The sequence below is a fragment of the Microcaecilia unicolor genome, chromosome 3 (assembly GCF_901765095.1).
Source record: "Microcaecilia unicolor chromosome 3, aMicUni1.1, whole genome shotgun sequence".
NCBI classification, from domain to species: Eukaryota; Metazoa; Chordata; class Amphibia; order Gymnophiona; family Siphonopidae; genus Microcaecilia; species Microcaecilia unicolor.
In genome coordinates this window covers 405,981,910-405,998,166 of record NC_044033.1, presented here as the reverse complement: position 1 = coordinate 405,998,166, position 16,257 = coordinate 405,981,910, and the positions used below count along the sequence as shown (strand labels likewise).

The 16,257-nt window shown below is 43.5% G+C and overlaps 1 protein-coding gene across 3 annotated transcripts in view; it reads left to right on the top strand.

The window, feature by feature from the left end:
* The first annotated feature begins 3,031 nt into the window (after positions 1 to 3,031).
* LOC115467085 (calcipressin-2-like) overlaps positions 3,032 to 16,257 on the top strand; it is a 186,930-nt gene continuing 173,704 nt past the window's right edge. For 2 of the 3 annotated variants that reach the window (XM_030198772.1, XM_030198773.1), the window contains exon 1: positions 3,208 to 3,296. The gene's annotated coding sequence lies outside the window, so the exon portion shown is untranslated. Of the gene's footprint in view, positions 3,297 to 16,257 lie in introns of all 3 variants that reach the window. The other variant, XM_030198774.1, reaches the window with a different exon arrangement.

The following is a 16,257-nucleotide window of genomic DNA, read 5'->3' as shown; positions in this document are numbered from 1 at the left end:
CCACCCTAACCACTAGGCCACTCCTCCACTCCATGGAGATATATCTCTGTGGCGTGCCATGCCGTGCTGTGGAAGAGCCCATCTTAGTTAGCTGTGGGCCCATCCAAAATACTGGCTCTGGCTATGCCACTGCCTCCACCTCCATAAGCAGCAACAAAAACTTGCTGGTGAGCAGCACCAAGCTCTTCTTGTGGCTGCTGGAGCTCACTGTCTTGGTCATAGCTTTCATCAGTGGCCCCTCCATTTCTTCTCGCCAGTCTGCAGTTCACTCCCCTGCCCCCCTCCCATTGGGTTTACATCTTCCCCCCTTCTCAATCCCCTGTGCCAATCTACCTTAAAGGCGGTCTTCTGTTGGTCCCTGGAATTAGTAGCATTGCATATATGCTGCCTGTGGCCTGCCCTTAAGCTTTCCCTCTGGCCTATTCTGCCTTCTCTGACTCACTTCTTTTTCTGCTTTCAGAGGGAAAGCTTTGGACCAGGCTGCATTTGTGCAATGCTGCCACTGGTAAGGATCAAAAGAAGACCACTTTTAAGATAGATTGGCGCAGGGATGGGTGATGTTGAAATGTGGATGGGGGGAAAGACGTCAGATTGCGCCAAGAACAGGGGTGGGTAGTGGAACGTATCTTTTGGAGATGTTTCAAGGAGACAAGAGACATTGCAAAGGGATTTTTTTTTTTAAATTGATATTAAAGTTTTTAATCATGATTACTGATTAATATATTAATTGGAGGGTTAACTGCCATTAAAATGCAGCTCTACTTACTACACAACACCTTCAATGGATGCAGGTAAAAAGGTGCACACTGGAATGCATGCACTTTAACATTCACACAGGGTGGGAGATTTTCAAGCAGCCCATTCTATGCCTACTTTCAGGAATTACTTTGAAAATTGTCCAGATGAGATATTATAACTGAGGAGGGGCAAGTCCTATCAGGTTTGCTCAGAATATATTTGAAAAGCAGTGGTAATATCCTTTGGGACATATTTGAATTTCCCCGTGAGTTCTTAATTTTACAATCATGCCAGGAAGCCAGCCGACCATCCAGCCAAGCCCTGCCAGGCAAGCCAGCCAACTAGCCAGTGCACCTAGCAAGCCAGCCATGAAGAGGCAAGTCAGCCAAGGACAGACAGCTAGCCTAACCAGACAGCAAGCCACTGGAGTTATGATCCCAGTGTTTATTGTGGCCATCAAGCCAGCCCAGCTAGCTAGCCAGGCTAGCAAGCCACTGGAGTTATGATCCCAGTGTTTATTGTGGCCATCAAGCCAGCCCAGCTAGCTAGCCAGGCTAGCAAGCCACTGGAGTTATGATCTCAGTGTTATTGTGGCCAGCCAAGCCCAGCCAGCCCAGTAAGTCAGCCAGCCCTGAAGAAGCCAGCCAGCCAAAGTCAGACAGCTAGCAAGCCAGTCAAGTCAGCCCAGCTGCCAAACAGCCCAGTCAAACTAGCCAGGCAAGCCAGCAAGTAAGCCAGCCAGCCAATGAAGCTAGCTAGCTATTTATCATATTTTTAAATCAGTTTTCCTGTTTCTTCATGGGTTAAAAATGAAATACATTATTATTATTAGTTTCATTATCAGTATTCAATTTTATTTGTGTCTTTCAAACTATCAGCCTAAGTTGTTTATTTACAATGCCTGTTTGGCCCATAAAATTGCATAAAATCATCCTTTCAGCTTTCAGTGGGGAGACACGGGGAAGAAAATTAAGACTATGGGGATGGTGAGGGGACGGGGATGGAGAATGTGGGAACAGTGAGGGAATGGTGTTACAAAGTTTGCTTGACTGAGGGGATGAAGTGGGGACTGGAATACATTTTTGGTTGCAGGGAGGGAATGGGGATTAATTTTTAACTTCATGTTACTCTCTAGGGAGGAGCACCATCTTATACCATAATACCTTGCCTCAGGTTGCAAGTACTGTGTCCTTGAGCCACTCGAGCCTCAGACACTATGGACTCATCCTCAGCAGACAGCTGCAGGTGTCAGTAGTTTATACATTGAATTATTTCTGTGGGTGAGTTCCCATTTTTTTGTTTTAAGAGAATATTCCTGTTGATGAGAGTGTTTTAACATATAATTAAACCTCACAGCATGTATGTAAAAAAATAAATAAAATTGGTCTTGTTCATCCAGGACTACCTGGCAACACTGTCTAGCCGTCTCTAACCAAAACAGTGTTCTACTGCCCCTCAGATTGGATGGTGGTATTAACTGTCTGCTAAGGTGACCCTAGGCAGAATGCATTGTATGTCATCTGTCAGTTTCTCTGACAGACAACCCTGCTAAACTGGCCCTCTAAAAGCAAACATTATGTGTTTACTAAGCAGTGCACTCTGGCGTCTGCGCTTCCTCACTTCTATCAAAATTCTGTGACTGTCTCGATTTTAACTGTTCCTACACTCAGTCCCTCATTCCTGCTCTGCTTTGGGAAAACTGAAAACAAACAAACCAACGCAACCCCCCCCCCCCCCCCCCACGTGTCCGTATTTCAGCAGGGTTTTATGCCATTTCCACCGGACACATTCCCATCATGTATGTCCCAAAATGCTCCACAGTGCTGGTCATGTGAATGCTAATTGGGCCACCAATCTAGCAAAGCTCATCTTCTAGTTCCAGGTGAGGGAAACGGACAATATGTATTCATTTCTGCAAAATGCAATTAACCATACAATGCTGAATGAGTTCAAATCGAATACAAATGTTAACCAACCCCCCCACCCCGGACTTCGTGGGCATTAAATTTCGTGGGAAAATCAGTGTGCTCCCCTGCCCCCCCCCCCCCAACCATGCTAAGGTGAGGGCTGCTGCGTAAGAGCACACTTTTTTTTTTGCAGGCCAGCTCCACATCACCCCTGAGCAGACGAACCCGACCAGCGGCCACCTGCGGGAAAAACCAAAACGGGAGAAAAAATCTCCAGCTATAAAACTCTCCTTCATTCTTCTTCCCACCTCATCCCCTCGACCTGCCTCCGTTTCTCCACCCCCTCCTCCCCTCAGCCCAGCTCGTACAGCAGCACACAGTCTCCTCAGCCGGCAGTCACGAGGCGGGGCCCAGGCTCTCCGTTATGGGAGCAGCAATGGTCGCAGTCGCTGTCACTCCAGGCCGGGTCGGGTGCTGATTGGCGCGGTTCAGGCGAAGGGTGGTTTGGGGGACCGGTCACCGCGCGAGGCGCGACTCGCAGTACTGGCTGCAGCAGCAGCAGCAGTAGGTGGAAGGTAGAACTGCAGCAGCTGGTGAGGGTGACGCGGTTCAGTTGGTGTCGCTTGGAGGAGGAGAAGTGCAGAGTATCAGGTAAAACAGCTGCCCTGCTGTGGCCTTGTAGGGTGGGGCTTTGCGTCAGGGAAGGTGTTTGCCGGCTTGAGATATGTATATATATATATATATATATATATATATATATATATAAATCTATCTGTGTGTGTGTGAGACACAAACGTGCGGGGGGGGGGGGCAGGGAGCTGTACTCTGCGGAGGCTGCACTGACACACTTTTCCTAGACTTGTGATGTGCACAGCGCAGGACAGGGCTGATGTATGAATACATGCGTTTTTCGTGTTCGTTATATTTGAAAAAGCGGGGGTCGTTGGGATGAGCTGCTCTATGATAGCCCCTTTTCAGTGATTTGTAAAAACCTCTATTCAGATTAGTCTACCCTAAAGTAGCCAGTGGTTTACATGGCTACCTATGCACTCGTTAACGCAATTCCTTCCTTTTGGATTGTACTTTGTGAGCTTACAGAGAAAGTCTCAAGTTTAACAGCTGACATGTTTATCTTGTCTGGTGTTGGCTTTACACAGGTGTAGGAATAAGTTTTATTTTTATTTCCAAATTAATATATCTTTTCCTATTTGTTGTAAATTACCCTTTTCCTATGTTTACAAAAAAATAAGATACATTTACACTATATATTTAGATCTAGATATCTATATCTAAAACATATGCATGCATCAAAGCATAAGTGAATACCCACAGTCAAGCATGCTTTTATTTGTCAGCTTCAGGAGCAGCATTTCTTTTCCATTTACTAGGAGAATAGCAGTGACACTGCTCTGGTATTTTAATAAGCTTAAACATTTTTAGCTAAAATGGAACACTATACGTCATTGTGTATTAGGGATTATTTTAAAGACGTATAGTCTGCATGCAGAGTAAACAGGTACTGCTTTGGTCATAATACAGGTTGGTATATACCACTGAGTTGTGAATATTAATGGTAATTTCAAGATTGCCAAAAATCATTACTTCATGCTTTTTTAAATTTTTTTTATTTCTAGCCCAGTAGTTTGAGTTGTACCAGGTCTGTAACATCAAGAGCATTTACAATATATATTTTACTCTAAGTTATATTATCAGAACCTATTCCAGACTTGGAGCGTCTTTGAACATCAAGCAGGTTTTAAGTTTAATGAACTAAAATTCATCACTACCCAGGCTTTCCCCCATTTTATATTATCCCTCTCCATCCTCTTGTCTACTTTAGCATTACAGTGATGGTCTTCAGCCTGGCTCTCACAGATGCTTGTTCTGAAACCTGGTACATGTGCACCAGGGAGATGGCTAGTAACTGTTACTGTTCTGTGATTCTCCGAGGAAAAGCAGGCATAATATTCTCACGTGTGGGTGACGTCATCCTTGGAACCTGGTGCATACACTGCCTTAGTGCACTGTCGCCTTAAATCTTTAACGCAGTGCCCCCACCGCGCATGCACAGGTGCCTTCCCGCCCGCCACCACGCTTTCCGCGGAGCAGAGAGGTTGCTTTCTAATCTCTCAGTGCGTCAGATTTGCCTATTAGTGCCTTCCTTTTTGGGGGGATATTTTTTCTTCATAATCTTTTTCTTTATTAATTGTATTCTGTTCTTTTAATTTTTTGGCCTTTGGGGCCTCTGAACCCTTCTTTTGCCCATGAGACGTCGACTATTTTTGGGTATGTGACTACTTGAGTTTCACAGGCCATTGAGTAAACCTTGCGACAGCCGGTTTTTTCCTTCATGTCAACCAGGGTGCTGAGTAGCTTTAAGAAGTGTGTTCAGTGCTATAGGCTAAAGAGAATTCACAAAAAGTGGAGAACTCAATAGATCCCACGAGGCGTGAAATGAAAAATAAAAAAGGTGGGAATATAAGCCAGGCTATCCAAAGAATGGAACCAAATTATCTTTTTAAAAAAACAAAGTTTAATAATTTCCAAACAAATAGTAATGTAACAATCACACATTAAAAATGACTCGACACAACATTGTGTTTCGGCCGAATAGGCCTACATCAGGAGTCTATAAACATAAACAAACAATAAATAAATAAATTAAGCATAAAAAAATAATAATATACAGCAAAAATTATACTGAAAGAGGAACAAAAAGATAAAAAAAAACCACCATATAAATGCAAAAAATAAAATTCTATTAGCATAAAGCCAATTGAAAACTATACATGTGTATATATATATATATATGCCAAATAATATGTTAAAGAAACATACTGAGGAAAGGAACATTAAATAACAAGAAGCAAAAAAATGATGAAACCAAGAAACAAATTGAAATATACATACATGGGGATAAAGGAAAAATTAAATGAAAAAAACTAACCTTATTAATCAAGTTGAAATTGAATATAACACATCAAAGGAATCTCAAAACGCAGATAAAAGATTCCAAAGATCTTGTAGATAAGATCTTAAAAATGGTCTGTAGAAGACAGAAAATTTTTTTTTGTAGAAGACAGAGAAAAAAATATGCAAAAAAGACCGTATAATACATATTATTTGGTATATATATATATATATATATATATATATATATATATATATACATGTATAGTTTTCAATTGGCTTTATGCTAATAGAATTTTATTTTTTGCATTTATATGGTGGTTGTTTTGATCTTTTTGTTCCTCTTTCATTATAATTTTTGCTGTATATTATTATTTTTTTATGCTTTATTTATTTATTGTTTGTTTATGTTTATAGACTCCTGATGTAGGCCTATTCGGCCGAAACACAACGTTGTGTCGAGTCATTTTTAATGTGTGATTGTTTCAGTGCTGTAGGACCATTTTATGCACAGACCCCCATAACTGGTGTGTTCAGTGCTTGGGTTCGGAGCACTGGGACATTCAGTGTAGCCTTTGCTTATGTATGCAAGCGAGGACGTTTAAAGCTTGCAGATACCAGTGTGAAAACCTTTTGGGTTTTGTATTGACATTGGCGTCGGCATCGACATTGGGTGCACTGATGCAACATCGAGAGGATCTGACATCAGACTTGGTACTGTGACCACGTCCTCTTCATTGGTGCCACATGCATCGCAGGGACCTGTAGCATAAAAAACCTAAGATGCATCACCATCTTCCATGCACTCTGGCAACACCACTCCTGCATCGACATCCATAATGAATGGGAAGCATCCATGCTGCAGTGATTGCTCTCTTTCTGTCCAACCTCTTTCCCATTGAGAGCCTTTGAAGTCTTTGAGATCTCCTATGTCGCAGAGGCTATAATGCATCCGCACTGCTTTCTCAGCTAGTACGAATGCCTACTCTGTATGAGGAAATCTGGGCTATGCTCAAAGAGAAGCTCTCAGGGCTACTGTATATGCAGTTTGTAGAGGCTTATAGGGTGTTTGCGCCAACCTCAGCCCAGCCCATACATCGGAGAGACAGTCATGGGAGAGGTCCCACACACCAGCTAAGTGTCGACTGTCAGGGCAGCATGAATCTGACTGATGCATGCGTCAGCAGAGGAACTTTCTCCAGCCTCAGAGACTCATCTACCTTGACACACTGGCACAGAGCCGATGGTCTAGTTGACACTCGTCCACATACTTCCCAAGAGCAGTACTTTGAAGAGTCAGACTCTGACCTCTCCTGGGAGACTGAACAGAGCCCACAGGACCTTTCAGTAGAGGAGTCCTATGGCATTCCATCTGATCTTTCTCTGCCACCTGAGAGATGCAAGTCTCCTCCAGAAAGTATATCCTTTCCTGGCTTTGCCCGTGAGATGGCTCAAGCCATACCTCTCAAATTGGAGACAGAGGAAGAACATCATTCAGAACTCTTTGAGGTTCTAGAATATGACTTTCCTCCTAGAGAAGGAATCATTGTTCCACTTTATACCAAAGGGAAATCGTGCCAAACAAATCTCATTGAATTGTTTGACTGGGTGACCGGACAATTGAATCAGGGACATGCTATGGATATAATCTACTTAGATTTCAGCAAAGCTTTTGACACGGTTCCCCACAGGAGGCTCTTGAATAAACTAGATGGGCTGAAGATAGGACCCAAAGTGGTGAACTGGATTAGGAACTGGTTGACGGACAGACGCCAGAGGGTGGTGGTGAATGTAATTCGCTCGGAGTGCCTCAGGGATTGGTGCTGGGGCCCATTCTGTTCAATATATTTGTGAGTGACATTGCCGAAGGGTTAGAAGGTAAAGCTTGCCTTTTTGCGGATGATAGTAAAATTTGTAACAGAGTGGACATCCAGGAGGGAGTGGAAAACATGAAAAAGGATCTGCAGAAGCTAGAAGAATGGACTAAGGTTTGACAATTAAAATTCAATGCGAAGAAATGCAAAGTGATGCATTTAGGGAGTAGAAATCCACGGGAGAAGTATGTGTTAGGGGGTGATGTTAGGCGGTGAGAGTCTGATAGGTCCGGACGGGGCGAGGGATCTTGAGGTGATAGTATCTGAGGATCTGAAGGCGAAGAAACAGTGTGACAAGGCGGTGGCCATAGCTAGAAGGTTGCTAGGCTGTATAGAGAGAGGTGTGACCAGCAGAAGAAAAGAAGTTTTAATACCCCTGTATAAGTCGTTGGTGAGGCCCCACCTGGAGTATTGTGTTCAGTTTTGGAGGCCGTATCTTGCGAAGGATGTAAAAAAAAATAGAAGCGGTGCAGAGAAAAGCTACGAGAATGGTATGGGATTTACGTTCTAAGACGTATGAAGAGAGACTTGCGGACCTGAACATGTATACCCTGGAGGAAAGGAGAAACAGGGGTGATATGATACAGACGTTCAAATACTTGAAAGGTATAAATCCGCAAACGAACCTTTTCCGGAGATAGGAAGGAGGTAGAACGAGAGGACATGAAAGGAGATTGAAGGGGGGCAGACTCAGGAAAAATGTCAGGAAGTATTTTTTCATGGAGAGAGTGGTGGATACTTGGAATGCCCTCCCGCGGGAGGTGGTGGAGATGAAAAAGGTAACGGAATTCAAGCATGCGTGGGATAAAGGGATCCTCAGAAGCTTAGCCGAAATTGGGTGGCAGTATAGCGCTGCGTGAGTCTGGTAGCGCTTTGGAAATGTTGAGTAGTAGTAGTAGTAGAGCCGGTGGGGGGAGGCGGGGCTGGTGGTTGGGAGGCGGGGCTAGTGCTGGGCAGACTTATATGGTCTGTGCCCTGACAATGGCAGATACAAATCAAGGTAAGGTATACACAAAACGTAGCACATATGAGTTTCTTGTTGGGCAGATTGGATGGACCGTGCAGGTTTTTTCTGCCGTCATCTACTATGTTACTATGTTCATACAATCATGAAGAATACGCTAATCAAAAACTGGGAGACTCCACTGATAGTTCAAGTTGCTTCAAAGAAAATTAATACAATGTACAGGATACAAAAATGCACTGGGTTTGAAAAGATGCAATTACCCCATCATTCCTTAGTTGTGGAATCTGTTTTAAAACGTAGTCATAGTGCAAGAGCTCTAGGCAGAGAGGCTAGAACATTAGACATTTCAGGCCTCAATGCTAACCACAGATTAGATTATCAACTTAATTTCACAATTTACTTACCCCTCTGTTTACTAAGCTGCGTGGCAATGCCGACACAGCCCATTCCAAATGAATGGGCTGTGTCAGCATTAGTGCACAGCAGCCACTAATTCTTCTTAGTATGGGGGGGGGGGGGGGGGTTAGTCTGTTAATACAGAGTACTTTCTCTTTTTTGCAGACTTCTTTCTTCCTGAAAAGGCTGAGGCCCAGATGCATTAAAGATGTCGGTAATTCCCGTTCCCTACCGATTCCATAGCGAATTGGTAGGGAACGGGAATGCATTAACGATAGGGAATGCAAATGAGCTACTCGTTGTAGCTCACTTGCATTCTCTATTCCTTCGGTACCTGAGTCAGAGAATCGGGACGTCCCTTTAGATTAGGCTCCTCTTCCTGGTCTCTTCAGCCAATCAAAGCGGGCTTAGCTGGCTGTTGTCAGCGAAACGCGCTCTGATTGGCTGAAGAGACCAGGAAGAGGAGCCTAATCTAAAGGGACGTCCCGATTCTCCGGCAACCAGGAAAATATAAAAGTTTTGCTGTGGAGGGGCGGCGAAGACAAAATAGAAGGGGGGAAAAAACACCAGCGCCGGCAGAGCTAAAAAAAAATGCGAAAAAAAGACGTCTCTCAGAAGCGCAAGGAGAGTACGTCCTTAAAGGACGCCCCTCACATGCGCTCCCTGCTTTTTTTTTTTTCTTTTTTACCTTTTTTGGGGGCCCTTTTCCTTTCCGATTCCCTCACAGGAGCCCTAACGAGAGGTCAGACATCTCGTTAGGGTTCCTACGGTAAGGGAATCGGAAAAACGGTAGTGCATCTCATTATAATGGGCTGCAACAGTAGTGCATCTCATTATAATAGCTTTTCAATCATTTGCATTCCGTTTTCGTTGCCTGCTACCGTGGCAGGGAAAATGCCCTTAGTGCATGCCCGGGGTGAACTACTTGCGTTTTAAACTGGCTGGAACCAGTTTAAAACGCAAGTTGTGGGCTCGTTAGGGTTTGTGCATCTGGGCCTGAGTTCCTTAAGATTCACAGGAAACTTCTAGATTGTTGTAAATATCTGGCAAGGCAGGCCTTTGATGTCTATTCTCACATTTATGCTTTAGGAGTAGCCATGTGGCGTCTTTCCTTGCTCAGGGTTTCCAACCTCAGGTCTGCTGTCCAAGAATGTCTAGCAGATGTCCCTTGTCATGGAGACAATTTATTCGGTGACAAAGTCGAGGAAGTGACCGACCTAATTAAAAAGCTTGCAGATGCTATTTAAACTCTATTTAGGCCACAGACGTCTGCCGCCTCTTCTTCTAGAAGATTTGCAGGAGGATTTTGATGCTCCAGTTACTATACTTCTAAGTGTCGTTATACTCCTATTCCTCCTCCACCTCAAATGCTAGAAATCAGTCCAAACAAGAACCCAGTTTTTCACCGTTTCCTAGAGAGCATTGCCGCTGTCCAGTTGTCCATGCCAAGCAACCTACTGGTGGGAAGCAGACTTATTCTCTCAACAGAGGTGCCTGTTGGGTGCTACGTATCATACAGCACAGTTACACTGTGCATTGGGGAAAAAGCCCTCCTGACCATCCACCAAGAGAGTCTCGTTTCAACTCCCTCCCAATGATAGTACTTTGGGAAGATCTTTCTGCCCTCCTCTGGCAGAATGCAATAGAGCTAATTCCTCTGCCTGAGAGGGGTTGAGGGTTTTATTCCGGGTACTTTCTCATACCAAATAAGACAGGGGGAGTATGACCAATTCTCGACCTGCAAGATTTAAACAAATTCTTACCTTGTCCCCATGATCCAACTCAATAACTGGCTTTGCTCTCTAGATCTGAAGGAGGCATACACTCGCATACCTATTCTCGCTGCCCACAGAAATTTCTGCGCTTCTGCCGTGGGACTTTTTATTATCAGTACAAGGTACTACCATTTGGTTGGCTTTGGCTCCTTGAATCTTCACAAAATGCCTGATAGTAGTAGCTGTAATGCTCCACAAGTGGGGCAATGCTCTGAAAGTGGGGCATACATGTCTTCCTCTCCTCAATGATTGGTTAATCAAGGCAGCCTCCTGAGAGGCAGCACAGACTTCAATTCTGTCTGCAATAAGGCTCCTAGAATTTTTTGATTTTGTGATAAATTAGACCAAACCACATCTTCAATGAGTTCAAACCTTAGAATTCATCAGGGCACTCCTGGACACTACTTTGTGTTGAGCCTTCCTCCCTCAACTGAGAGCAAACAAGACTACCTCAACTGACCTGGCTCTTTTCCATTCCTTTAATACACAGGGTGACTGACTATACACCTATTCTGCACCTGGACTAGCTTGCTACACACTCTAACTTAGACCAGTTCCTTATATCTTGACTAACTGTACGAAGAACGTGCTTTTAGTTTAGCCACCCAATTATTTATCTGAACTGACTCTGTACCACGCATCTTGTCCCCATTTATATGTCTGCATTTGGCCCCTCAGCTATATGGTAAGCTGTATTGTAAAAAAGCATTAGTATCATAGCAGTTATTTGAATGCTCTGATTGTGTACTTATTAGATATTCCATCACTATTATGCTTGCATCATATTATATCTCTGCTGTTTGAATTTCAGAGCTGTTAAATGTGTATTTTTTTTTTATCTTGTTTCATGGTAGTCTTATTATTAGATTTCAGTGTGTTGTATTCAAGTTTTCCTCTTTCATTGTATTTATGTTTATACTTGTTCATTTTTCTATTGTTATGCTGTTAATAAAATTGTAAGTTTGATGTTAAACTGTACCTACTGTACATCACCTTGGGCGACTCTCTTCATAAAGGCAGTTAATAAATCCTCAGTGGACACTCTCCTCTCAGTAGTCCCAACCACGGGATTGTTCTCAGCCTGTGTTTGAGTTGCTCCACAGCTATGCCACTCTCTACAGTGGTGGATGGTGTCCCAAAATCTCATCAGGTGACATCCGTTTCAGCCCCTTCCACATCACAAAGTCCTCACCATGAATGCCCCCATGGTGGGTTGGGGTGCTCACTTAGATGGTCGCCACACACAAGGTTCATGATCCACATGGGAGAAACAACATCATATAGTGTTGCAGGAATTACCACTATTGTTAGCAGAATCTGTGGTACTTCAGGAGTCAAACACCACACACCAGAATAAGAGAGAAGTCTTCTTTATTTGCCAGCAAACAAAGTAGGACATCAGCGCTAGCTCTCTCCTTTTCTTCAGCTCTCTGTGTCTTGTGTCTCCTGTCTTGGTTCCTTCTCATCTAACGTAAGCTGCTTCTGTTCTCATTTATATAGGGTCCTAAACCCCTCTAGCCCCCCTTTCTCACCAGATGGTAAAGAATAGATTGATTACCCTGTCTTGAACTAATTATCTCTACACATTTACTCAAAAATATCAGTTACATAGGTTTGAGATATTTCCTAAACTGACCTATGACCTGGGGCCTCTCAAACTAGACAATGTGGCACCTATCTCCTGCATTTTATTATTATTCAATTCTCAGATTCCCGGTTAACTTCATAACTTGAGCTGGGTTCATTAAGGGGCCAATCTTGCTTAATGGCACACAGACATGGTTTGTTATTACTTTCAGGAGGCCAGTCCTACACTTAGCTATAATCAATCAAGGAGAAGACTTGACTTTTCCTGACCTCTTTCACCTATTAGCTTCATACACAGAACTAGCTAGGACTGTGGATAATTCAAACCAGATGATGACCTCTTAAACTGCAGACAAATCTCACTTGAAAAGTCAGACAAAGATGTAACACTGAATTGAAAAGATATTTTACATAGAGAAATAGAACTTATTAATTAAACAGAATAAAACATATTTTAAAATAAGCAAAAATCAGAATTCCTTTTAAGACAAAATCTAAATCATCAAGAACCTCTAAACAGCATTCAGCCTAATCTTTTAAAACTGCCTACTTGCTAATCCCCTCGAGACTGTCCAAGATGCATTACTTAGAATGGCATCCAGATGTGGTTTATATGAACTAGCCTTAACAATCCATCACTCAAAAAGGGACAAAGAAAGTTTCATTTCTCGCTGACCTTTCTAACCTCTAGTCTAGCAAAAGCTAGACATTTGAGTAATTAAAACCAGATGGCATTCTACCACTTGCAGGCCTGAACCAAACTTAAACAGAATTAACAAATTAATATGATTTCTCTTTCCAAGCTGCCTCAATAGTTCTCCTGGAATTGCAAGCAGTCTGGAACGCCCTCAAAACTTTCCAAGACCTCATCCTTGAACAGATAGTAACCAGATTGCAATGTATTACCTGAACAAACAGGGAGGAACAGGTTCTTATCACCTCTGTCACGAAGCAATCCCAATATGGACTTGGACAGCTTCTCAAAACGTCTCTCTAAGAGCTGTTTACCTAGTGGGCAAGCTTCCCTGCTTTTTTTTTTTTTTTGTACCCCGCGCTTTCCCACTCATGGCAGGCTCAATGCGGCTTAGGTACTTATTTGTACCTGGGGCAATGGAGGGTTAAGTGACTTGCCCAGAGTCACAAGGAGCTGCCTGTGCCTGCAGTGGGAATTGAACCCAGTTCTCCAGGGCCAAAGTCCACCACTCTAACTACTAGGCCACTCCAATCTACGCTCCTAACCATGCAGCCCCAAATTTCATCTTGCTCTACTGGGGAATGAGACTTCTATATGCTTTTCTCCCACTGCCTTTCACGGGGAGAACTCTTCTCAAATTACGTTGAGACCAAGGAACCCTGATCCTAATTGCTTCCTACTGGCCACGTCAGATTTGGTTCTCTCTTCCCCTAGAGTTATCATCCAAGGAACCATCGAAGTTAGATCCTTTTCCAACCCTAATGACACAGAATGAAGGGTCCCTCCTTCATCCAGACCCCCGTTCTCTAACCTTGACAGCTTGGTTTTTGATGACATGCTTTACATTCCTTAAACCTTCCAGAAGGAGCCTCTAGAATACTTTTAAACTCTAGGAAACCTTCTTCACAAAAGTGTTACCGTTTCAAGTGGAAAAGATTTTCCCTCTGGACAGCCAGAGTACTTGACTCTGCTAGGTGCTCTCTTCCTATCCTTATGGAGTACCTCCTCCATTCTTCTGACTCTGGCCTCAAAACTAACTCAGAGTACACTTGCGTGCCATAAGTACTTTTCACTGTAGAGTGGATAAAAAGCCAATTTCCATTCATCCCTTGATAGTTAGACTCATGAAAGTGTTATTTTATACCAGACCTCCCCATCAAACTACTTACAGTGGCATGGGATTTGAATGTCATCCTCGCAGCTCTCAGGAAGCCTTCATTTGAACCACTCTGTTCCATTGTTCCTCATGTATAAAGTATTGATCTTAATAGCACTTCTGCCAGAAAAGTGAGCAAACATCAAGCCCTGTCATGCTAGAACCTGGTTTAAAGTGGGTCTGCCACAAGCCCTTGTGGCAGACCCACTTTAAACCAGGTTCTAGCATGACAGGGCTGTTCTTCATACCCATCTAAAATTCCTCCGTAAAAAAGTGATATTAGAATTCTACCTCAATCAGTTCATTGTACTACCTGTCTTTTTCCCCAAGCCACACTCTCATCCTGGAGAAGCAGAACTGCATACCTTAGACCAGTGTTTCCCATGTCCAGTCCTGGAGTACCCCTTGCCAGTCAGGTTTTTAGGATATCCACAATGAATATGCATGAACTTGGTTTGCATACACTGCCTCCATTATATGCAAATCTCTTTCATGTATATTCATTGTGGATAACCTGAAAACTTGACTGGCAAGGGGTACTCCAGGACCGTACTTGAGAAACACTGCCTTAGACTGCTAGCGTGCTCCAGTGTACCTGGAGCGTATAAAACCTCATAGGAAGTCCTCCCAGCTTTTTGTATCCTTTGACCCTAACAGATTAGGGATTCCTGTCACCAAACATACTGTCTCTATTTTGCTGGCTGGCTGACAGGCTCATTTTCGAAAGAGATAGATGTCCAGAAAGTGACATAAGTCAGCATTTGGATGTCCATCTCGCAGAAACATCCAAATCTGTATAATCGAAACCTCATTTTGGACGTCTTTGTACAAGTGTGTCAGAAGGGCGTCCAAATCTCAAGGGTGCGTATCAGGGGCGTGTTCAAGGCTGGACTTGGGCGTTTGGACGTCTTTTAGCCATAATGGAACAAAACAAAAACATCCAGCACTAAAACTTAGATGTTTTGAGCTAGACCTGTTTTTATTACGAATAAAACACACAGACAGTGGATCCAAAAGAGTCCTCTCACAGGTGGTGTTTTCTTAAACAAGATCTTGAAATAAAGACCTTGTTTAAGAAAACACCACTTGTGAGAGGACTCTTTTGGATCCACTGTCTGTGTGTTTTGGCTTTCGTTTCTCCTGTGGAGAGATCACCTTCTGTGGGTGTTGGCTTTATTACGGATAAGGCACAAAAAGGTGCCCCAAATGACCAGATAACCACTGGAGGGAATCAGGGATGAACTCCACTTATTCTCCCAGTGGTTACTAACCCCCTCCCACCCCCAAATAGTATTTTGAAGAACATTACTTACCAGCCTCTATGCCAGCCTCAAATGTCATACTCAGGCCCATGACAGCAGCTTGCAGGTCCCTGGAGTAGTTTAGTAGTAGGTTTAGTGCACTTCAGACAGGTGGACCCAGGCCCATACCCCCACTACCTGTTCACTTGTGGAGGAAACTCTGAGCCCTCCAAAACTCACTGTACCCACATATAGGTGCCCCCTTCACCTGTAAGAGCTGTGGTAGTGGTGTACAGTTGGGGGTAGTGTGTTTTGGTGGGGGCTCAGCACACAAGGTAAGGGAGCAATGGTCAGATGTGTACCTTGGAGCATTTTATGAAGTCCACTGCAGTGCCCCTTAGGGTGCCCTATTGCTGTCCTGGGATGTTAGGGGGACCAGTCTACTAAAAATGCTGGCTCCTCCTGTGTTCCAGTGGCTTGAATTTGGACGTTTTACACTTGGACTTTTTTTTTTTTTTTTTTTTTTTTCGAAAATGGCTGAAAAACAAAGACGTCCAAATCGCAGGATGTCCATAGTATTTTCAAACACAGAAGATAGACGTCCATCTTTTTCCAAAATGACCTTTTTTCCTGTTCGGAATTTGGACACGGTTCCCCACAGGAGGCTCTTGAATAAATTGGACAGGCTGAAGATAGGACCTGAAGTGGTGAACTGGATTAGGAACTGGTTGACGGACAGAAACCAAAGGGTGGTGGTGAATGGAATTCGCTCAGAGGAGGAGGGGAAGGTGAGTAGTGGAGTGCCTCAGGGATCGGTGCTGGGACCGATTCTGTTCAATATATTTGTTAGTGACATTGCTGAAGGGTTAGAAGGTAAAGTTTGCCTTTTTGCGGACGATACTAAGATTTGTGACAGAGTGGACACCGGGGAGGGAGTGGAAAACATGAAAAAGGATCTGCGGAAACTAGAAGAATGGTCTAAGGTTTGGCAATTAAAATTCAATGCGAAGAA